The sequence below is a fragment of the Lithobates pipiens genome, unplaced genomic scaffold (assembly GCF_037356315.1).
Source record: "Lithobates pipiens isolate NorthernLeopardFrog02 unplaced genomic scaffold, aLitPip1_a1.2 Scaffold_67, whole genome shotgun sequence".
In the NCBI taxonomy this organism is placed as follows: Eukaryota; Metazoa; Chordata; class Amphibia; order Anura; family Ranidae; genus Lithobates; species Lithobates pipiens.
In genome coordinates this window covers 491,761-515,880 of record NW_027507889.1, presented here as the reverse complement: position 1 = coordinate 515,880, position 24,120 = coordinate 491,761, and the positions used below count along the sequence as shown (strand labels likewise).

At 44.1% G+C, this 24,120-nt stretch overlaps 1 long non-coding RNA gene across 3 annotated transcripts in view; it reads left to right on the top strand.

Annotated features, from left to right (window-relative positions):
* LOC143959116 (uncharacterized) overlaps nt 1-24,120 on the top strand; it is a 126,274-nt gene that overhangs the window by 73,271 nt on the left and 28,883 nt on the right. For all 3 annotated transcript variants that reach the window (XR_013270176.1, XR_013270178.1, XR_013270177.1), the window contains exon 2: nt 15,032-15,420. This is a non-coding gene — a long non-coding RNA (uncharacterized LOC143959116). The remainder of the gene's footprint in view (nt 1-15,031; nt 15,421-24,120) is intronic.

Genomic DNA, 24,120 nt, shown 5'->3' with positions numbered 1-24,120 from the left:
TCCTGAGCATGTGCACTAGGGGGGTGTCTGTAGTGCATGCTCCTTTCTCAAGCTTTGCACTTCCCTGTAATCAACCAGCTGCTCTCCAAGCCTCTCTTTGGACTCTGCACACATGCTGGAAGATTCCTGCTGGTCAGGATGCCGGCTATGAGAAGGATTCACAGGACATCACCCCCTCTGCTGGAAGCTGTGACGGAGATTGGTCTAACTGGACTATCCTGTGCCTGAGTAATGAAACCTAAATGTGAATGTTAATGCACTTTGTCTATTCTGTTCCCATCACTTTAACCAGTTGCCGACCGCCGCACGCCGATGTACGTCGGCAGAATGGCACGGGCAGGCATAAGGGCTTACATGTACGTCCCTTGCCTCCCGCGGGTCGGGGGCCCGATCGGGCCCCCGCCCGGTGCCTGCGGCGGTCGGTTTTCGTCCGGGAGCGATCCGGGACGAGGGGGCGGCCATTCATTTATGGCCACCCCCTCGCGATCGCTCCCGACGAATAGAAATCCCCCGTGACATCACTTCCTCTCCTGTAATGTAAACACGGGAGAGGAAGTGATGTATTCTCTCCTCCGTGTCGGTATTTTTCGTTCCGACACGGAGGAGAGCGGATCGGTGAGTTGCACCAACACTCTACACACACACAGTAGAACATGCCAGGCACACTCACACCCCCCCTTTACCCCCCGATCACCCCCCCAATTACCCCTGCCCCCCAGTCACAGTGACACCAATGTCATTTTTTTTTTTTTTTTTTTTTTTTTTTTTTGCATTGGTGTCATTTGTGACTGTAATAACTGTTAGGGCAGTTAGAGTTAGCCCCCTTTAGTTCTAATGTACCCCCCTAACCCCCCCAATAAAGGTTTAACCCCGTGATCACCCCCCGTCGCCAGTGTCACTAAGGCTGGGTTCACATTGCAGCGGTTTATGAGAACGAATGTGATTCGCACCGCACTGCAGTGCAAATCACATCCGATCTCTGTGCGATTCGAGTTCAGCCATTCGCCGCACCCGCCACACCCGCCGCAAATTCGCACGGGACCCTTTTTTTGGCCCGCAGCAGAATCGGATCGCATGGGTGTTCACACCATGCGATCCGAGTTTGCAGATCGCACTGCGATATGCGAACTGATCTGGGGGTGTCAGTAACATTTCACTGACACTCCCAGCAGTTCGCATAGGGCAGTGTGAACTGCCGCCGGGAGGCATGCGATGCGGGAACCCGCCGCGGATTCGCGGCGTTTCCGCATCGCTCCAGTGTGAACCCAGCCTAATAAGCGATCATTTTTCTGATCGCCGTATTAGTGTCACAGGTGACGCTAGTTAGGCGGGTAGGTATTTAGGTTCGCCGCAGCTTTTTATAGCGCCAGGGACCCCCATATACTACCGCATAAAGCCCCCTGATTGCCCCCTAGTTAACCCTTTCACCAGTGATCACCATATAACTGTTACAGGTGACGCTGGTTGGTTAGTTATTTTTTTATAGTTTCAGGGCACCCGCCATTTATTACCTAATAAAGGTTTAACCCCCTGATCACCTGGCGGGTGTCATTTGTGACTAATAACTGTTAGGGCAGTTAGGGTTAGCCCCCTTTAGTTCTAAGGTACCCCCCTAACCCCCCCAATAAAGGTTTAACCCCGTGATCACCCCCCGTCGCCAGTGTCACTAAGGCTGGGTTCACATTGCAGCGGTTTATGAGAACGGATGTGATTCGCACTGCAGTGCAAATCACATCCGATCTCTGTGCGATTCGAGTTCAGCCATTCGCCACACCCGCCGCAAATTCGCACGGGACCCTTTTTTTGGCCCGCAGCAGAATCGGATCGCATGGGTGTTCACACCATGCGATCCGAGTTTGCAGATCGCACTGCGATATGCGAACTGATCTGGGGGTGTCAGTAACATTTCACTGACACTCCCAGCAGTTCGCATAGGGCAGTGTGAACTGCCGCCGGGAGGCATGCGATGCGGGAACCCGCCGCGCATTCGTGGCGTTCCCGCATCGCTCCAGTGTGAACCCAGCCTAATAAGCGATCGTTTTTCTGATCGCTGTATTAGTGTCACAGGTGACGCTAGTTAGGCAGGTAGGTATTTAGGTTCGCCGCAGCTTTTTATAGCGCCAGGGACCCCCATATACTACCGCATAAAGCCCCCTGATTGCCCCCTAGTTAACCCTTTCACCAGTGATCACCATATAACTGTTACAGGTGACGCTGGTTGGTTAGTTATTTTTTTATAGTTTCAGGGCACCCGCCATTTATTACCTAGTCTCACTAGTGTACCCCTAAATTTAGGGCTGTCTACTTTCCAAAATGGGGTCATTTGGGGGGGGTTTGTGCCATCTTGGCATTTTATGGCCTTCAAAACTGTAACGCCCTTAGAAAGCCTGAAGGCGGTGCTTGGTTTTCGGGGCCCCGTACGCGGCTAGGCTCCCAAAAAGTCCCACATATGTGGTATCCCCGTACTCAGGAGAAGCAGCAGAATTTATTTTGGGGTGTCATTTCACATACGCCCATAGCATGTGTGAGCAATATATCATTTAGTGACAACTTTGTGTCATTATTCAATCGCTTGAGGCAAAAAAATAAAATATTCAATGGGCTCAACATGCCTCTTATCAATTTCCTTAGGGGGTCTACTTTCCAAAATGGGGTCATTTGGGGGGGTTTTGTACTGCCCTGCCATTTTAGCACCTCAAGAAATGAGATAGGCAGTCGTAAACTAAAAGCTGCGTAAATTCCAGAAAACGTACCTTAGTTTGTAGATGTGACAACTTTTGCGCAAACCAATAAATATACAATTATTGACTTTTTTTTTTTTTACCAAAGACATGTGGCTGAATACATTTTGGCCTAAATGTATGACTAAAATTGAGTTTATTGGATTTTTCTAATAACAAAAAGTAGAAAATATCATTTTTTTTCAAAATTTGCGGTCTTTTTACGTTTATATCGCAAAAAATAAAAATCGCAGAGGCAATCAAATACCATCAAAAGAAAGCTCTATTTGTGGGAAGAAAAGGACGAAAATTTTGTTTGGGTACAACATTGCATGACCGCGCAATTACCAGTTAAAGCAGCGCAGTGCCAAAGTGTAAAAAGACCTCTGGTCATTTACCAGCAAAATGGTCCGGTCTGAAAGTGGTTAAGGTAAGTAGCGCACTTACCACACACAGAATCTCACAGGGGTATAACTTGCTCATAGGAATCTATTCTGCAGAGAGGCTGCTGCTCAGGTCACATCTGTCCATTTACCCTTTTGCCTGTTAACCACATGAACTTCCAGGAGAAACGCTGCTCCACTACTGGATGGACCACTGCCACTCCAAACAGCCAACCAGTCTCTCAAATACCATACAAATTGAGAAGATGACTTGGTGCAATATATAGGGACTTGATTATAAAAGCAGAACCAAAAGGCCAGCCAAATACTTGCATGCCTGCCACTGCTCACCAGGACACAGCAGCAAGCATTTGTGTGATGATGGGATGAAATGCGTAGAGTGGGGTGGAGTATACAGATGTCAGATGCGCGCTGCTGTCTCCTGGGGAACAGTGGTGTACATGTAGGTATATTTGGCTTGCCTTTTGAGTGGTCTTGTTTTTTGTTCTGTTTTTATATTCAAGCCCTTATATAATGCATTGCACTATCTGAGCCTTTTTCTAAATTTGCATGGTCTTTTGAGTGCTCTTGTTTTGGTCTTGTATACATGTGCAGTCACTTTTATTATGGTAAATTATTCATACTAATTGAAGTTGCTTTATTGTTCACACAGTATAATGCATGGATATAAGCCTTGGCATTTATTTTCTCAAACTGACTTAGGCTGGGCATAGATCGGTTGTTTTTATGAAGTAATGGATTTTTTTATCCACACAAGTGGTGTGTATAGAGGAATCCTCCCTTCTGGGCTATTGTATTCTGCCAGTAGGAGGACTGCACTATCAAAATACACTAGTCAGCACTGCAGCCCGCTGATTGAGTAGTGTTTTCAATAATCCTGTTCAGCTAAAGTCGATCCCTAGGTTGGCTGTAAGTGAACGACCATAAATTGTAATTCAGAAGGTTCCTGCAGTTACCTGAATTTTTGATCGGTCTATAGCAGTGATGGCAAACCTTGGCACCCCAGATGTTTTGGAATGAAATTTCCCATGATGCTCATGCACTCTGCAGTGTAGCTGAGCATCATGGGAAATGTAGTTCCAAAACATCTGGGGTGCCAAGGTTCGCCATCACTGGTCTATAGTCATACTATCTGGTTTGCTCTGCTGTTAAATCAATCTGATAAGTCCATATGTAGCTTTGGATTTTTAAAGTCCTTTTCTTAAAGGGCTTGATGTGTTTTTTTTTTTTTTTTTTTTTTTTTTGTATAAATTGGTCAGTGTCTGTTTCACAAGGTTGTTTGCTTGTAAGCTGAATCTTGTTTGGTATAATGTATTTGGCAACAGTCTCTGCATTTCACTAGGATGACAAAGCTGCTTATGCAGAAATGCACTTGGTCAGTGTTGTCACCTTAAGGCCCCTTTCACACTGACGTCCCGTTCAGGCCCGCCTGTCAGTTTTTCCATAGAACGTCTGATGTCAGCGGTGACACGTCCGCTGACATCCGACCCGCTCCGATCCGAAAGTGTAACAGAGGAAAAAGCTATTTTTCCATCCGCCATCGGATCGGGTGACGACGGGCACTGCGGCCCTTCGTCATCCGATCTCCCATAGGGGAGAGCGGCGCTGTGACAGGTCTGTCCCTGCGCAGTGTGCAGAGACGGACCTGTCATCTCCCTGCTCAGCGGGGATCGACTGAGTGATCCCCGCTGAGCAAACGGATATCCACGGGGCGGATCAGAACTGATCCGCCCTGTGTGAAAGGACCCTTAGGATAGGAAGTTAAAGGGGTGTTCCGGCCAATATTTAAAAAAAAAGTCATCAGCTACAGACACTGTAGCTGCTGACTTTTATTAAGGACAGTTGCCTGTCCAGCGATCCCGCGATGTCGGCCACCCCGAGGCCGATCTGTCCATTGGATTAGCTGCCGGCTCCTCCATCTTAAAGGGAAACAGGCAGTGGATTCTTGCAGCTTCACTGCCAGTTTCCTACTGCGCATGCGCGAGTCGCGCGGCGCTTTGGGAATGGCCCCGTTTTCTGTGACGCATGTCCCAGAAGGCAACGAGGCCACTCACCGAAGAGGACGAAGCACTGCGGAATATGAAGAGGCAGATTAGAAAGACTGCCTAGTAACAGCAGTTTCAAGTGAAAATTTTCAGTTTGAATGGGGTGTAGGTGGCTTTACTCGTGTATGCACTCTCACTTGTGTATATTGGCTTATGTGTACTGATATCTACAAATTTTAGTCAGGAATTATTTTGGGGAATTTGTCCTGAACCCGTGGTGCACTAAGTGCAAGTACCGTATATACTCGAGTATAGGCCGACCCGAGTATAAGCCGAGGCCCCCAATTTACCCCCAAAAAACTGGAAAACTTATTGACTCGTGTATAAGCCGAGGGTGAGACATGGCTGTCCATCCCTGTGTGTCCGTCCATCCCTGTGTGTGTGTCCGTCCATCCATCCCTGTGTGTGTGTCCATCCATCCATCCATCCCTGTGTGTGTATCCATCCATCCATCCATCCCTGTGTGTGTGTGTGTGTGTGTGTGTGTGTGTGTATCCATCCATCCATCCATCCCTGTGTGTGTGTGTGTGTGTGTGTGTATCCATCCATCCATCCATCCATCCCTGTGTGTGTGTGTGTGTGTGTGTGTGTGTGTGTGTGTGTGTGTGTGTGTGTGTCCGTGCAGCCTTGTGTGTGTGTGTCCAGCCTACCTGTGTCCCAAGCCTCCGTCCCGAGCCGCCGTCGTCCCGAGCCTCCTCCGTCCCGTGCCGTGCCTCCTCCGTCCCGTGCCGTGCCTCCCCCGTGCCGTGCCTCCTCCGTCCCGTGTCTCCTCCGTCCCGTGCCGTGCCGTGCCTCCTCCGTCCCGTGCCGATGGATCGCCGCTCTTCTCGGCGGCCATTCTACAATTCAAAATTCCGCCTCCGCCTGTGATAGGCGGAACACTCAATTTCCCAGCAGCCTGTGTTCCGCCTATCACAGACATCCTCTCATACTCGTCCGTAGTATGAGAATGAGCGGATGTCCGTGATAGGCGGAACACTGACTGCTGGGAAATTCAGTGTTCCGCCTATCACAGGCGGAGGCGGAGAAGGAGGCGCGGCTTTTGAAAATTAATGTCCGCCGTCTGTCTGCTCGATACGCTGATCGAGCAGTCAGACAGCGGCGACTCGAGTATAAGCCGAGGGGGCACTTTCAGCCTCAAAAAAGAGGCTGAAAATCTCGGCTTATACTCGAGTATATACGGTACCCCTTCGTACAGTATCCAGCTGCTCTGTAGTTCAGCCGGTCATAGATTTCAGTTGGCTAGCACCAGGGCTGGAGGTGCCTGAAAGGGGTGGGATGCTATGCGGCTGACTCGAGATGCCCATGTGCAAGTAGTTTTGGAGTTTGAACTTTCTTTTCTAAAAGGGGTGTGTATGTATGTACAGTGCTTTGCGAAAGTTTTCGGTCCCCTTGAACTTTTCAACCTTTTGCCACATTTCAGGCTCCAAACATAAAGATATAAAATTTTTATTTTTTGTGAAGAATCACCAATATGTGGGACACAATTGTGAAGTGGAACGAAATCTATATTGAATTTTTGAAACTTTTTCAACCAATAAAAAAATGAAAAGTGGGGCGTGCAAAATTATTCGGCCCCCTTGCGTTAATACTTTGTAGAGCCACCTTTTGCAGCGATTAGCTGCAAGTCGCTTGGGGTATGTCTCTATCAGTTTTGCACATCGAGAGACTGAAATTCTTGCCCATTCTAACTTGCAAAACAGCTCGAGCTCAGTGAGGTTGGATGGAGAGCGTTTGTGAACAGCAGTTTTCAGCTCTTTCCACAGATTCTCGATTGGTTTCAGGTCTGGACTTTGACTTGGCCATTCTAACACCTGGATACGTTTATTTGTGAACCATTCCTTTGTAGATTTTGCTGTATGTTTGGGATCATTGTCTTGTTGGAAGATAAATCTCCGTCCCAGTTTCAGGTCTTTTGCAGATTCCAACAGGTTTTCATCCAGAATGGTCCTGTATTTGGCTGCATCCATCTTCCCCTCAATTTTAACCATCTTCCCTGTCCCTGCTGAAGAAAAGCAGGCCCAAACCATGGTGCTGCCACCACCATGTTTGACAGTGGGGATGGTGTGTTGAGGGTGATGAGCTGTGTTGCTTTTACGCCAAACATATAGTTTTGCATTGTGGGCAAAAAGTTCGATTTTGGTTTCATCTGACCAGAGCACCTTCTTCCACATGTTTGGTGTGTCTCCCAGGTGCCTTGTGGCAAACTTTAGACTAGAGTTTTTATGGATATCTTTGAGAAATGGCTTTCTTCTTGCCACTCTTCCATAAAGGCCAGATTTGTGCAGTGTACGACTGATTGTTGTCCTATGGACAGACTCTCCCACCTCAGCTGTAGTTCTCTGCAGTTCATCCAGAGTGATCATGGGCCTCTTGGCTGCATCTCTAATCAGTCTTCTCCTCGTCTGAGCTGAAAGTTTAGAGGGACAGCCAGGTCTTGGTAGATTTGCAGTGGTCTGATACTCCCATTTTAAAATGATCGCTTGCACAGTGCTCCTTGGGATGTTTAAAGCTTGGGAAATCTTTTTGTATCCAAATACGGCTTTAAAGAGGAAGTAAACCCTGATGGGTTTACTTCCTCTTTCATTCCCTGCAAAGGCAAAGCATAATGGACTACTATGCATCGCATAGTTGCCCATTATGTGTCACTTACCTGACACAGGAGCCAGCGAAGTCGCCGCTGTCCCCTGTAGTCCGTCGCATCCATTTTGCTGGTGGCGTCTCGCAGCTCCGCCGCTGTCATTCGGCGAGGTCACTCCCGCGCATGCGCACGGGAGTCGACGCGCGCGGCAGCTCCATTCTTGGAAATGCCGCGCTCAGTGCACCTGCGCACCGCTGTCTATGGCGCATGCGCCGTAGACAGCGGTGCCCGTTTTCGGAGATATTGCTTGGACCTACAGGTAAGCCTTAATCTAGCTTGCCTGTAGGTCAAAGTGGTTTGTAAGGGTTTACAACCACTTTAAATTTCTCCACCAGTATTACGGACCTGCCTGGCGTGTTCCTTGGTCTTCATGATGCTCTCTGCGCTTTCAACAGAACCCTGAGACTATCACAGAGCAGGTGCATTTATACAGAGACTTGATTACACACAGGTGGGTTCTATTTATCACCATCAGTAATTTAGGACAACATTGGATCATTCAGAGATCCTCGCTGAACTTCTGGAGTGAGTTTGCTGCACTGAAAGTAAAGGGGCCGAATAATTTTGCACGCACCGCTTTTCAGTTTTTTTATTTGCTAAAAAAAAAGTTTAAATTATCCAATAGATTTCGTTCCACTTCACAATTTGTGTCCCACTTGTTGGTGATTTTTTCACAAAAATTTAAATTTTATATCTGTTTGAAGCCTGAAATGTGGCAAAAGGTTGAAAAGTTCAAGGGGGCCGAATACTTTTGCAAGGTTATGTGTGTGTGTGTGTGTGTATATATGTATGTGTGTGTGTGTATATATGTATGTATATATGTGTGTGTGTGTGTGTGTGTGTGTGTGTGTGTGTATATATATATATATATATATATATATATATATATTAGTGTCTTCTTGTAAGCTAAAGCCTGCTTGATATGTTAAATACTCTAACCTTTTTTTTTTTTTCTTCTCTTCCTCTCTGAAAGCTTTTTATTCAACTTTTGGCTGGCCTCTGTTGCTTTTTTGTAATAGTGTAAAGATGTTCTTGCCTAGAAGGCAATGAGTGTTGATCACATGGGGTTTTTGAAATGGCTTGTCTCGCTTGTTTTGGCAAGAGGTAAACAAAGTATTTTCATATTCTGTGGTGCTGCAGTTCACATGCCCCCCCCCCCCGTCAATAAAATCCAGCGACGGGCTTAAGTCCTACATTCTGTGTGAATGGGCACAGATGCGGGAATCAGGAGTGTGCCCACATGGGTGTCCACCAAGAGCACTTATCCAACGTTGATTCTTTATGTGGGGATGAGCCACCAGCGCCCCTGAGGGTCCCCAGAATTGGAGGACCAGGACCACCCTGTGCAAAATGAACTGCACGGTGGAATGCCCCATCATTGGTGTTCTGGGGAGTGGGGGGGGCAAATAGTGCTCCATTGGTGTTTGGGGGGGGGGGGGATAGTGTGCCCCGTCATTGGTGGCCCCAGGTGAAATAGACACGGCAGGATACCTGTATATGACAAGGGACTCTGTCATGCATTATATTAGTAGTCCTGTCTGAAAATCTGCAGAATAGTATTGCAGGTCGTCGTGTTTTTATTTTTTATATTTTTAATTTTTATTTGATCTGATTTAATCAAAACAATCGGCTAACTAATGAATTATGAAAATGGCCATTAGTTGCAGCCCTAAATGCAATTATGCCAGCAAACAACCAGCTAGTTCTCTGCATGGAAAAGGGCCGCCACCATCATTGATGGCATTGAGTGAAGACAAGCCATGGATGTGGCCACTGCATCTGCACCGAGACCTAAAGAAGAAATTTAGCTTTATACCTACCTGGTGTCCAGACATCATGCAGCTTCCACCGTAAATGAGAGCAAAGTCTAAATAGGTCCAGCCTGAAGCTGTGTGTCTGAAAGTTCAGCCTTAATCTACTGTTGTAGGACCCTCATCAGCCTTGCCAGAGTGGAGGGCAGGTGTTTACCACCACATTACTGGGCAACCATAGCATGAATCGGATTAACCACTTGCCGCCCGCCCTATAACAAATAGACGGTGGCAAAGTGGTTGCATAATCCTGACTGGACGTCATATGATGTGATCAGGATTATGAGCCGCTGCGCGCCCCCAGGGGCGCGCATCGCGGCGATCGTTGTTGCGGGGTGTCAGTCTGACACCCGGCAACTACGTTCTCGGTAAAGAGTCTCCGACGGAGACTCTTTACCATGTGATCAGCCGTGTCCAATCACGGCTGATCACAGTGTAAATGGGAAAAGCCAGTGATCGGCTTTTCGTCACTCGCGTCTGTGCCGCCTATCAGTGCCCATCCATGCCCACCTGTGCCGCCTACCCATGCCCACCTGTGCCGCCTACCCATGCCAATTTGTGCCACCTATCAGTGCCCATCCATGTCGCCCATTAGTACCACCTTATCAGTGCCACATATCGGTGTCCATCAATGCCACCTCATCAGTGCCACATATCGGTGCCCATCAGTGCCGCCTTATCATTGCAACCCTATCAGTGAAGGAGAAAACTTACTTATTTGCAAAGTTTTGAAACAAACAAAAAATTTTTTTTTAAAACTTTTCGGTATTTTATTTGTTTAGCAAAAATAAAAACCGCAGAGGTGATCAAATACCACCAAAAGAAAGCTCTATTTGTGGGAAAAAAATGATAAAAATTTAATTTGGGTACAGTGTAGCATGACCGCGCAATTGTCATTCAAAGTGCGACAGCGCTGAAAGCTCAAAATTGGTCTGGGCAGGAAGGTGTTTAAGTGCCCGGTATTGAAGTGGCTAAGGCAGTGCTCGACAAAACCCGGTCGCCAGGTCGCATTGGCGACTAGAATCAGCGACCTTGCGCCTGGGGCAGCATAGCTGGGGGTATCCCGTCTCCGTGGACCCCCCCCCCCCGCGCGATCGCGTCGGGCCGCGCCGCAGGCGGCCGGTAATTGAGCCCCCGGCTTTGAGGCCTTCTGTGATCCTATGGCTCCTTCTGGAATCTGGCGCCCTCTTGTGGTGGCCGTTGGAATTACAACCAACAATGTTAATGGGCCAGTCTTTCTCCATCCCTTTACTTAGAACCCCTAAACAAAACAAAAAAAAAAAAAATATATATATATATATATATAAAAAATTTTTTTTTTTTTTAATTTATTCTAACACCCTAGAGAGTAAAATGGTGGTCGTTGCAATACTGTCTGTCACACCATATTTGTACAGCGGACTTACAAGCGCACTTTTTTTGGGGAAAAAAAATTTATTTAATAAAAAAAAAAAAGACAACAGTAAAGTTAGCCCAATTTTTTTTTTTTATATATTGTGAAAGATAATGTTACGCCGAGTAAATCGATACCCAACATGTCACGCTTCAAAATTGCGGCCGCTCATGGAATGGCGACAAGCTTTTACCCTTTAAAATCTCCATAGGCGACGTTTAAAAAATTCTTCAGGTTGCACGTTTTGAGTTACAGAGGAGGTCTGGGGCTAGAATTATTGCTCTTACTCTACCGATCGCAGCGATACCTCACATGTGTGGTTTGAACACCGCTTTCATATATGCGTTCGCTTCTGCACGCAAGCTTGGCAAGACGGGGCGCATTTAAAACCAATTTTTTTTTCTTATTTTAACTTTTATTTTTATTTTTTTCACTGTTCTTTTAAAAAAAAAAAAAAAATGTGTGTCACTTTTATTCCTATTACAAGGAATGTAAAAATCCCTTGTAATAGAAAAAAGCATGACAGGTCCTCTTTTATATATGAGATCTGGGGTCAGAGAGACCTCACATCTCATATTTACACTAAAATGCAATTTAAAAATGTCCCTCTAAGAGCTATGGGCAATGACTTGGAGACAGGTGGGGGGCTGGGGGCGCTATCTTCCCCTCACTCGTCTCCATGTCAGGCCAGGGACAGGTCCAGATCGCCGTCACGGACCTGGCTCCTAACTTTTTTAGCTGGCTCCTAGATTCCAAGCAAATTTGTCAACCCCTGGGCTAAGGTACTCTATGCAGTTGGTCCTCTGTGGGATTCTAGAATTGGAAAACTATGGCAATACTACTTTGAAAGTGTGCAAGTACTGTACAGGCAAAATTGCTCATGTACTAGATCAAATCACTGTAGAGAGCTATTTACAATCAGTCATGTCCTTCTCTTTATTATTTTATGTTTTTGATCCTGCCAGTGAATGTTGTGGTGGTGTGCTGTCCCCCACAGGCAAGTTTATCAATGTGCCTCAGGTTTTCTTTTTCCTCATGGGACACAGTCGACAGCAGATTGATGTCTCATGGGACACTGAGGAGAAAGGATCCTTTCTCCTCAGGATCAAGCCTGCAGAAGTGCCCCTATAGCAAAAATATATCTTGCTATCAAGGCAAGAGCAAGGAATGCTGGTAGGAGACCTCGGAGGAGGTTAAGGGCTGCTCTTTGCAAAACATTGCAAGGAGCAAGGCCATTTTGACATGTTGTAAAGGTATTTAAAGAGGTTGTAAAGGTTTTTTTTTTTCTTTTTTTTTTTTCCTAAGTAGGTTCCTTTAAGCTAGTGCATTGTTGGTTCACTTAGACTTTTTTTTTTTTCCTTCGATTTCCCTTCTAAATGGTTTTTTCTTTGAATTTCTCACTTCCTATTCCTCCTCAGTAAGCTGTTCTGGCTGACTAAACGCCACTTGGATGATGGTGTGAAGTTTACTGAGGAGAAACGAAGTGAGAAATTCAGACAAAGAAACATTTAAAAGGGAAATCTAAGGAAAAGGTAAATGAACCAACAATGCACTAGCTTAACCACCTAAGGACCGCCGCATGGGAATGTACGTCATCAGAATGCCATGTACAGGCACAAGCACGTACATGTACGTGCTTGCCTTCCAGCGGGTGGGGGGTCCGATTGGACCCCCTCCCGCTGGATGCGGCGGTCCGTTTCGCTGAATGAGAAGCTTCCTCCCGCTGTGTATAGTAAACACAGGCAGGGAGGAAGTGATGTCATTCTCCTTGGGGCGGTCTTTTTCAACCGACTACGAGGAGAACACTGAAAGTAAATGCACCAAACACTACACTAACATATATAGGCACAAAAATCCGCCCCCCCTCCCAGTCGGTGTCGCTGATTGCAGTGATCATTTATTTACTGATCACTGCATTCAGTGTCAGTTGTGACAGTAAAAAGTGTCAGGGCAGTTAGTGTTAGGTCCAGAGTAGCCCCCTACCCCCCCCAATAAAGGTTTAACCCCCCGATTGCCCCTAGAGTTAACCCTTTCACCCCCTTTTGGTCACTAAGCGATCATTTTTCTGATCGCTGCATTAGTGGCACTGGTGTCGCTAATTCACTAGTTATTTTTTTAGGTTCACCGCCAGGTTTTTATAGCGCTAGGTACCCAGATATACTACCCAATAATGGTTTTAACCCCCTGATTGCCCCTAGTTAACCCTTTCACCAGCAATCACCGTATAAGTGTCACTGGTGATGCTAGTTAGCCAGTTATTTAGGTTCCCCGTCAGGTTTTTATATAGCGCCAGGGACCCCCATATACTACCTAATAAAAATTTGAACCCCCTGATTGCCCCTAGTTAACCCTTTCACCAGTGATCACCGTGTAAGTGTTACGGGTGACTCTGGTTAGTTTGCTTTTTATAGCATCAGGGCACCCACCATTTATTACCCAATAAAGGTTTAACCCCCTGATCACCCGGCGGGTGATATCAATTAGGTTTTAGGGTCAGGGTCTGCGTCGCCCCAGGCAGCGCTAGGTTAGTGACAGTACCGCTAACACCCACGTGCAAAGCATACACCTCCCATAGTGGTATAGAATCTGAACAGATCAATATCTGATCTAATCAGATCTATATTGGCGTCCCCAGCAGTTTAGGATTCCAAAAAAACGCATTAGCAGGATCAGCCCAGATACCTGCTAGCACCTGCGTTTTGCCCCTCCGCCCAGCCCACCCAAGTGCAGTATCGGTCGATCACTGTCACTTACAAAACACTAAACACATAACTGCAGCGATTGCAGAGTCAGGCCTGATCCCTGCGATCGCTAACAGTTTTTTTGATAGCGTTTTACATTTAAATCCGGAAGGCAGTGCTTGGTTTTCGGGGTCCCGTACGTGGCTAGGCTCCCAAAAAGTCCCCCACATGTGGTATCCCCGTACTCGGGAGAAGCATCAGAATTAATTTTGTGTAATTTCACTTATGCCCATAGCATGTGTGAACAATATATCATTTAGTGACAACTTTGTGCAAAAAAAAAAAAAAGTTTTTTTTAATATTCCTGCAACTTGTGGCAAAATATAAAATATTTCATGGACTCAGCATGCCTCTCAGTAAATAGCTTGGGGTATCTACTTTCCAAAATGGGGTCATTTGGGGGGGTTTGTGCTATTGGCATTTTATGGCCTTCGAAACTGTGATAGGTAGTGAGGAGTGGGGGGGGGGGGGGTTGTACTGCCATTTATGCACCTCAAGAAGTGAGATGGGCAGTCGTAAATTAAAAGTTGTGTAAATTCCAGAAAATGTACTTTAGTTTGTAGACGCTATAACTTTTGTGCAAACCAATAAATCTACGCTTATTGACATTTTTTTTTTTACTAAAGACATGTGGCTGAATAAATTTTGCCCTAAATGTATGACTAACATTTAGTTCGATTTTTCTTATAACAAAAAGTAGAAAATATATTTTTTTTTCTCAATTTTCGGTCTTTTTCCATTTATATCGCAAAAAATAAAAATCGCAGAGACAATCAAATGCCATCAAAAGAAAGCTCTATTTGTGGGAAGAAAGGCACGCAAATTTAGTTTGGGTACAACATTGCATGACCGCGTAATTACCAGTTAAAGCAGTGCAGTGCGAAATTTTAAAAAGACCTCTGGTGTTTAGGCTGACTATTGGTCCGAGGCTGAAGTGGTTAAAGGAACCTATTTAGAAAATAAACAAAGCTTTACAACCCCTTTTAATTCTTTAAAGAATAAGTCTCTTTAACATGTTTACCGTATATATATTTTGTGTATGGCTAAAGTTACACCAGTTTACCACCTTGATCTAAATTACTCCTGATTTAAAAAAGCTTCATTTCTATAAATGTCCAATTTCTTTTCATTTTAGTACCATTTTTTGATCTTATTGGGTTTTAGGAGAATGCCTTTTCCTAAAGCTACTTCAGCAACACTTAAAAAATGTTTAGTACTACTTGGTTGGACTTGTGTATTACATCCTTGCTGTTTTTTTTTTTTTTTTTCTTTTCAGGCCAGCTGCATAGCATCACTTTTCAGAGACAAGAGGAAGATTACTTGAAACTGACTGTACGCTGCAGGCCCTGTATCTTTGTTCTGGGACATAACTGCAGTGCCCGAGGCAAGGTGGTTAATGCTCTTTTGGGTGATCCTCTTCTGCCAGTTGGAACATGTTGTGACCCAGACACCTGTAAGCGAAGGCGCATTAGTTTTAGACATGGCAAACAGACTTTGGTAAGTTTGGCACTGCCTGAGCAATATGAACTAGTTCATCAGCTGGTAGCTCATCAAGGTAAATGGGACACCATTCCTGAAGAGGATTTGGATATACCAGAAGATGAAGAGGACCCTGCACACAGATTGGCTGAGCTTGAAGTAACCTTGCCTTACCACTTGCTGCAGGTATGTGTTTTTTTTTTTTGTTGTTATATAGATATGTTCTAAAATATTGTGTATTGGTGAGTCTCCATTAAATAAAAAGTGAAGTTACAGTAATGTGTACATTCTTAGAGGTTTCTGATCACTGTGGTATTGGAGTAGATCTGAGGAAGCACAGGAGTATATCTCCTTTTTTGGGTCTAAAACTATTAGACAGGGGCCAGGGGCGGACTGACCATTGGGCCACTCGGGCACTGCCCGAGGGCCCCATGCCACCAGGGTGCCCCATCAGGGCTGCCCCACCTCTCCAGTACCTTCTCAGCCAATAGAAACATGTCTGTGTATACTGTGTGTGGGTGTGTTTGTGTATACTGTGTGGCCCCATAATTTGATTGCCTGGGGGCCCCATGAGTTGTCAGTCCGCCGCTGGTCCTAGCACATGAATTGGGAGAAGGGGAAAGATGTAAGGGCATGTTGGATGAGTAAAGAATGAAGTATATAGGGAGTATAGGGCTACATGTGGTGGTGGGGTAGCGGGGTGTTGTGTGTCTGAGCAGGGGATCGGGGGCAAAGCTCCTGTTTTCTACATCTGAACTAGGTGTTTATGGGAGAAATGTTTTCAGTCATCTGGAACCTGAGAAAATTATCCAAATTTGTGCCTGTCATGGTGTTGCGCTATTAGTTGTTCTTAGCTTTTTTTTTTTTTTTTTTTTTTATTTCTTTGTGACCTGTAAATTGTACAACTCAGTTGAATAACATTTTTAGATCAAAAAGCACAAGGAGAAAAAAATGGACTTTATAGGCACCGATTATAAAAATAACAGTTTATTAAACACAAGATACAAAAGGGAATTTTCATTAAAACTTTATTTTGCAGAGTCAATACATGCAAAACTGTTGCTTTTACTCTCTAAAACAGCAAAAAAAATGCCAAACATCATAGTCCTGCAACAGTGTATGGTATGTAGTAACACGCTTGCTCTACATCTTTTGCATATGAATGCTTCATCGGGAGCTTAATAGCTGTTCTACAAAAGATGGGAGTGACATATAAGCATATGCGTAATCTAACAAAGTACATTGGTAGTGTTCCACATTTTTTAGCAGAATTCATCCCAAAGGGTAAATATGCAGCAGATACCCATAAGTGACATGCAACTGGCGATTTAAGGTTCAATGTGGGGGTGTGCCCGTTAAACAGGAAAAAGTAATATTTGTAAAAAAAAAAAAAAAAAAAAAAAGCAAGGGTGAATATCCCCATATCATCAAAGTGTCCATTATTTGAGAAAAGATAGCAGATTTGAAAAAACCCAATTCCTGCATAAAAGCAGACGAGGGAAGATGGCAAATAGTATTGGCCAAAAGCCCTACCTCTGCACATAGACCATACAGGAGCGATCTCATAGGTAGCCAGATAGTAGATGGTATTAATGTAATAGTAACCAACATAAACAGACCACAGTGACCTCAAACACAAACATATGATAACAAGGGTTTAATATCTATATATAGTACCTAGTATTCATAATACAAAGAACATTGAGGCGTTTGACACTTAGCTACTCTCACCTGTTAAATAAACTAAGGTGAACAAATCAAAGCCATCTGGTATCTTAGTTAAAGCAAGGAGACAGACTGTGTGCTGGGCTCCTGGTAGTTGGCCCTAACAGTTTTCTATCTAAAAACAATAAGGCCCCTTTCACATGGGACAGATCAGTAATGATCCACCGCTTGATGATCGGCTTGCTCAGCGGGGATTGCTCCGTTTGTCCCCGCTGAGCCGGCAGATAACCGGGCGCTCCTCGCACACTGTGCAGGTACCGCCCTGTCGGCTCACAGTTCTCCTCTATGGGGGATCGGATGAACACGGACCATCTGTCCATGTTCATCCGATCCGCTCTGCAGACGGATAGAAAAATAGTATTTTCTTCCGTCTGCAGAATCGGACAATGGCTGAGGCGGACGATATCGGGTGTCTGCGGATGTTCAACTACAGACACCCGCTATCCCATAGGAATGCATGTATGTCTGTATTTTATCCGCAAACGGATGGATGAAATATGGACATACTGTCCGCATGTGTGAAAGGGGCCTAAAACATGTATCCAATGACTGGATCTGAAAGGTAAACTGATATTGTAGCAATCTAGGAATTGGTAAGAACAAGTCCAAGAAGCAACAAAGTAGCTAAGATAGTCCTCATAGTAGATGAAGGGAATACACACCTTGATCTGCAGAAAATTTGTAAGCAGCTGAAAGCAACAGAGAGCACCAAGACAACTGACTGCCTGTGAAGGATTCCCTCTTGTAGAGCTAGACAGGGCTGCTCTATATACACACCCCAGACAGGTGTGTGGCTGACTTGGCCATCACCAAGGTGCACACCCACACCCCCTAGTGGCCAACAGCCAGAACTACCACTGATGGAAAAATGCCACTTAGAGCAGATGTGACCCATCAAACACGGGGATGGTAAAAGGGGAGATAGTGGGGCAGAGGATGGTTGGCCTGTAAGATGACTAGAACAATTAGGGGGAGGAAAGAAGGGAACCACAAAGGCTCCGACCACAATGCACCCCACAATCAGATTATATAAATACTGTATTGCGGCTTTCTGGCCGCACACACAACCATCATACCAGTATGTCACAGGGATCCGAAGCACAATACCAAGAGGAAATCCACTGCCAGGCTTCTGGAACAAAAAGACATAAAATAAGTTAGATGTAGTATATTCTAATGTATAAAACGTATAATAAACTAGAAATTAGGGGAAGATACTGCGCTGTAGCCAAAGTGGGGATCAACAGCTAACACCCAAACAAACAAAGTTCAGTGAAAATGGGGGAAAGGTGGTGTAGCGCTAGTGAGTGAATTGAAAAATAACTCCAAAAATTGTATGTTGAGAAGTGATGATAATAAAACTAATACTATAACACATGCATGTGACAAAATGTGCAAAAATGCGTAAAAACACAATGCAAATATTCGCTAATATGTGTATGCGTGTGTGTATGTGTATGCGTGTGTGTGTATATGTATGCGTGTGTGTATATGTATGCGTGTGTGTATATGTATGCGTGTGTGTATATGTATGCGTGTGTATATGTATGCGTGTGTGTGTATATGTGTGTGTGTGTGTGTATATATGTATGTATATGTGTGTGTATATATGTATGTGTATATATATATATATATATATATATATATATATATATATATATATATATATATATATATATATATATATATATATATATATATATATATATATATATATAATCACTACTGTAAGGGGTTCATTTTTTTACTGTAGAACTGTGAAAGTAATATTTACAGTAGCTCTGTACGATAAAGGGCTCCTCATTTTAGTTTTTTTTAACCCCATTATGTTACTGGCCGATCAATTATGAAAATAGTAATCGATTTCATAATCGATTAGTTGACGATTAAGCGATTAGTTGTTTCAGCCCTAGATTTGACACTACGGGGGTCTCGTTCATTGTCCTGGCAGTTATCTCACAGGATCGGGGTGGGGGGACTGGAGGATACTTTAGCATGAGACTAAATGGATTGAACGCCTGAGTTTGTATAAGATTTATTACTGTTGTCTTGATTTTATTTTGGTCTAGTTTAATGTTCCTAGATTTTCCTTCTTAAGTGTACTACCTCATGGGCAACTATATAAAAAATGTGTGTCCATCCTGATTCTTGAATGTACATCTCTTGCTATATATATATATATATATATATATATATATATATATATATATATATATATATACACACATACATATACACACACAAATCTTGGTGGATATCAGTGGCTGTAATATAAGTCCCAACAAAACAGTCCACATGGATAATGGAAAAGTGTCAGTGTTGGTATTCCCAGTAAAAAGATCAGACAGCCACACAATTCAGTTGGACTGGGAACAGCGACTTATCTGGAGTGATTTCAGAGAGAAATACTCTTACCAGAGAAAATCGACACATCTGTCGTTTGACAGTGGGTCAACTGCGCTCGTTATCTCAGGTGTTGTATGTCGGTGGTAGATTCACGTAAATCGCCGCACTGTCTCCGGATTTCAGACTCCCAATATCAGTGGCTGTAACGTGCGTCTCCCGGGTCAGCAGGGTCCAATTCACATTGGGGTGCCATCTTGTATCTCCGATGAAAAAGCTGTGCCTGTAATCTCCAAAATATATAATATAATGTATAATAAACTAGAGCTGCAACTAACGATTATTTTCATAATAGATTAATCGTCCGATTATTCGATTAATCAGATAAAAAAACTGAAAGTGTATGTATATGTGTATATATATATGTGTATACACACACACACGTACGTGTCCCCCCCCCTGGTGTCTCGGGTTTTCTCACCCCTTCATTGTGACAGCGGCTCCTCCTCGGTGTGCCGGGGTGGTGTGGGGCGGAGTCTCAGTCCGGAGCCGCCACACGTGACTCGGCCAACTCCTCCAAATAGAGCGAAGGGCACCCCGAAGCTGGGAGATGGATGCACGCATGTGCAGAGCACAACCTCCAATCATGGCAGTGCTGGAAGGCTGCTGGGTAGAGGGGAGAGGGGGACCCGAAAGCAGCGCAGGCGCGTTGCTGGCGGGACGTCAGCTGGGTGGAGAATGCAAGCAGGCGTAGCTGCGTAGTCATGGACGTGGTGCATGCGTAGGACACGGGAAGATGCACATGATTCTAATGGACCGGCAGGGGGGGGAAGGTGCAGACTAGGGGTGCAACGGATCAAAAACTCACGATCGGATTGTTCCTCGCATCAGAGTCACGGATCGGATCAATTTTCGGATCATTAAAAAAAATAACACTATCCCCGCCCCCCACAGCCACATTGTTTAAATAAAAGGTATAACACTATCTCCCCCCCCCCCAATAAAATGCAGCTTTTTACAAGCATAAACAGTCAGCATATCACTGATTTGCGCCAAGCTCACCACTGATCAAAGTTCCTCCAAACAGACCGCAGTGATGAGTCCCGGGATGCCTATTGGCGCAAATCGTCAGTGATATGCTGACTGTTTTTATGCTTGTCATAAGCTGCGTTTTATTGGGGGGGGGGGTGGGGGGGAGATAGTGTTGTACCTTTTTTATTTAAATCAACAATGTGGCTGTGCCAAGCAAGTGGAAAGGCATAAATAGGATTAGATAATTAACTGCTATCTAATAGATAGTAATTAGGTTAGATTAGGTAATGTAGTGGTACCTGCATAAAAAGTTTTGAATGAGGGCAGGCAAGGCATCCAGCGTGACTCCTCCAGAATTCCTTCACTTGGGCTGACACAGGCTGAACGCCGTGCTGGGGTGACGTCAGCGCGCAGCTCACCGCTGCCGGGTGTACCAAGATGGCCGCCAGCTCCAGCGGATCGCATGGTGCGGACCAACTAATCGATAATGAAAATCGTTGACAACGATTTTCATTATTGATTATCGATAATATCGATTAAGCGTTTCAGCCCTATAATAAACCAGCAAGTAAATTACAAACTGCAATCAAATTGCAGGGTACAGTAACAAACTCAATATAAATCTAAACCAGGCACATATGACCGCGGTAAGGGATTGGATGACGCTTATATCACCAAAAATTTGTATAATCAAAGGTGGGGTACACCTATAACAAAAGGAAGAGAGAAAAAGGAGGGGGGGACAGGGTTAAAAAAAGGGGGGTGGGAGAGAGTGACAGGAGGCATAGCAACAGCAAGAGATGTACATTCAAGAATCAGGATGACACACATTTTTTTATATAGTTGCCCATGAGGTAGTACACTTAAGAAGGAAAATCTAGGAACATTAAACTAGACCAAAATAAAATCAAGACAACAGTAATAAATCTTATACAAACTCAGGCGTTCAATCCATTTAGTCTCATGCTAAAGTATCCTCCAGTCCCCCCACCCCGATCCTGTGAGATAACTGCCAGGACAATGAACGAGACCCCCGTAGTGTCAAATCTAGGGCTGAAACAACTAATCGCTTAATCGTCAACTAATCGATTATGAAATCGATTACTATTTTCATAATTGATCGGCCAGTAACATAATGGGGTTAAAAAAACCTAGAATGAGCCCTTTATCGTACAGAGCTACTGTAAATATTACTTTCACAGTTCTACAGTAAAAAAATGAACCCCTTACAGTAGTGATTATCTGCTTTTTTTTTTTCTACTATAAAGGGCTCATTTTAATTTTGTTAACCCCATTATGTTACTAAATGTCTTAGACCTGGTTCATATCTATGCGTTTTATGGTGCTTTTTGCAGAAATGCACTACAGTTCATTTACATGGTTTCCTATAGGACACGTTCACATCTGAAAGGGTCAGGGACTTTTAAACGCAAAATGGTGCTTTATTTGTTCACTACACTTCAATAGAGAAGCTGCAGAAAAGCATGTAATGCATTTTTTCAGCAATTTGTGTTTTTTAATTTGGCCAAAAAAATGCATATTGCAGTAAATGCACGTGCGCAAAAATCAAAACGCACTGCAGAAGCAGATCAAAAGCAAACTGTATAGGTGTACCGAGCCTTATGCTGGCCACACGGATCAATTTTCAGATGAGAATATTCAGACGAAAAATCTTTGTACATTCGCTGAAAGAATTTTGTTTGAAATTTTCACTTGTTTTTAAAATGAACTATTTCTGAATGAAAACTACATACTGTCAGAAAACTTCTTAGTCAAAGGAATTTTCAATTTCCAAATTTTCCCGTCACTGTGATTGAAAATGACCATCAATTTGACCCACTTTTTTTTTTGTTTAAAAGGCTATTAACCGATTAATCTAAACAATAATCGGCCAACTAATCGATTATGAAAATTGTTGGTTGCAGCCCTAGTCAAATCTGTGGCATAAATCCAAATGCCTACTTAGGTTTAACATAAGGGGGTAAAGTTGACGACATCAAGTCCTATGTGAAGGGCAGGAGAAAATGTTAGGGTTGTGTCCTTAATACTGTCAAATGTGGATCAAGTGTACTTTATGACGTAGAAGTCAGGGAAGGTGTAGGAGCATTGGGCATCAAGTGTGGTGCTAGCTAAAGAACATGTGAAAGCTAAATCTGTTGTGACTGGCAGAAGAAAAGGAAGTGGAACCTGACCCAGATGGGTTCTGTAGTAGGTTTAGTGCTTGTGCCGCTCCAAATCCTAGATGTGTATTAGTGCGTGAAGTTGTAGATGCATTAGGATTTGGACTCGTACGTGTCGAGTCACAATGCGATCTTAAATTGGATAGAAGCATTTAACACTCCTACAAAGTCCATTCTTTCAACTGCCAATTAGAGGATTCCTAAAGGGGGGAAAAAAAGGTGGGGAGGGGGCAAAAGAAAAAAGGGGGTTGGTACATATAGTGGTATGAGATGTACAGCGCCAATTTCCACTAGTAGTTAAAGTAGTAAATGTATGCATTTACAGGTGAATAACAAACCTGTTACATCTGAAGGAAAACTGCCCCAAAGCATGATGCTGCCACCACCATGCTTCACTGTGGATATGGTGTTCTTTTGATGATGTGGTGTTTTTGTGCCAAGCCTGTTTTTGGAAAATTTAGCCAGGCTTGGATGTTTTTCTCAAAAAAAAAAAAAAGCTTCCGTCTTGCCACTCTACCCCATAGCCCAGACAAATGAAGAATACGGGAGAATGTTGTCACATGTACCACACAGCCAGTACATTCCAGATACCTTTTTAATGTTGCTGTAGGCTTCTTGGCAGTCTCTCCAGTCTTTTCGTCTTTTCATAAATTATTGGAGGGACATCCAGTTATTGGTAATGTCACTGTGGTGCCATATTTTCTCCACTTGATGACTCTATTCACTGTGTTCCATGGTATATCTAATGCCTTAAATTCTTTTGTACCCTTCTGACGGATACCTCTTTAACAATGGGATCCCTCTGATGCTTTGGAAACTCTCTGTGGATCGTGCTTTTGCTGAAGTATGCGACTAAGAAAATGTCAGGAAAGACTTTATAGAACTGAACTTTATTGGGGTTAATCGGAAGAATTTTAAATGATGGCACTTAGAAATAAAGTAGCGGCTAGTGTGCCAACATCCCTGAGATGGATCTCACAAAAGTGAGTATACCCCTCAGTTTTTTAAATGTTTTGTTAGCTTTTATGTGACAACACTGAAGAAATTACACTTTGCTACAATGTATAGTAGTGAGTGTATAACAGTGCAAATTCGCTGTCCCCCTCAAAATAACGCAACAGCCATTCATGTTGAAATTGACAACAAAAGTGAGTAAAACCCCTAAGTGAAACTGTGTCCGATTTGGGCCCAATTAGTCACTTTCCCCCTCTGCTGTCATGTGACTCATTAGTGCTGCAAGGTCTCAGGTGTGAATGAGAAGCAGTTGTGTTAAATTTGGGGTTATCGCTCACTTTCATACTAGTCACTGGAAATTCAGCAAGGCACCTCATGGCAAAGAACTGAGGACCTGAAAAAAAGAATTGTTGCTCTACATAAGGATAGCCTAGGATAGAATGCAGAGACCCTGAAACTGAGCTGCAGCATGGTGGCCAAGACTAACTGCATTTTAACAAGACAGGTTCCGCTCAAAATGGGCCTCACCATGGTCGACCAAACAAGTTGAGTGTGCTCAGCGCCATATCCAGAGGTTGTCTATGGGAAATGTATGAGTGCTGCCAGCTTTGTTGAATGGGTGGGGGTCAGCCATTCAGTGCTCACACCATAA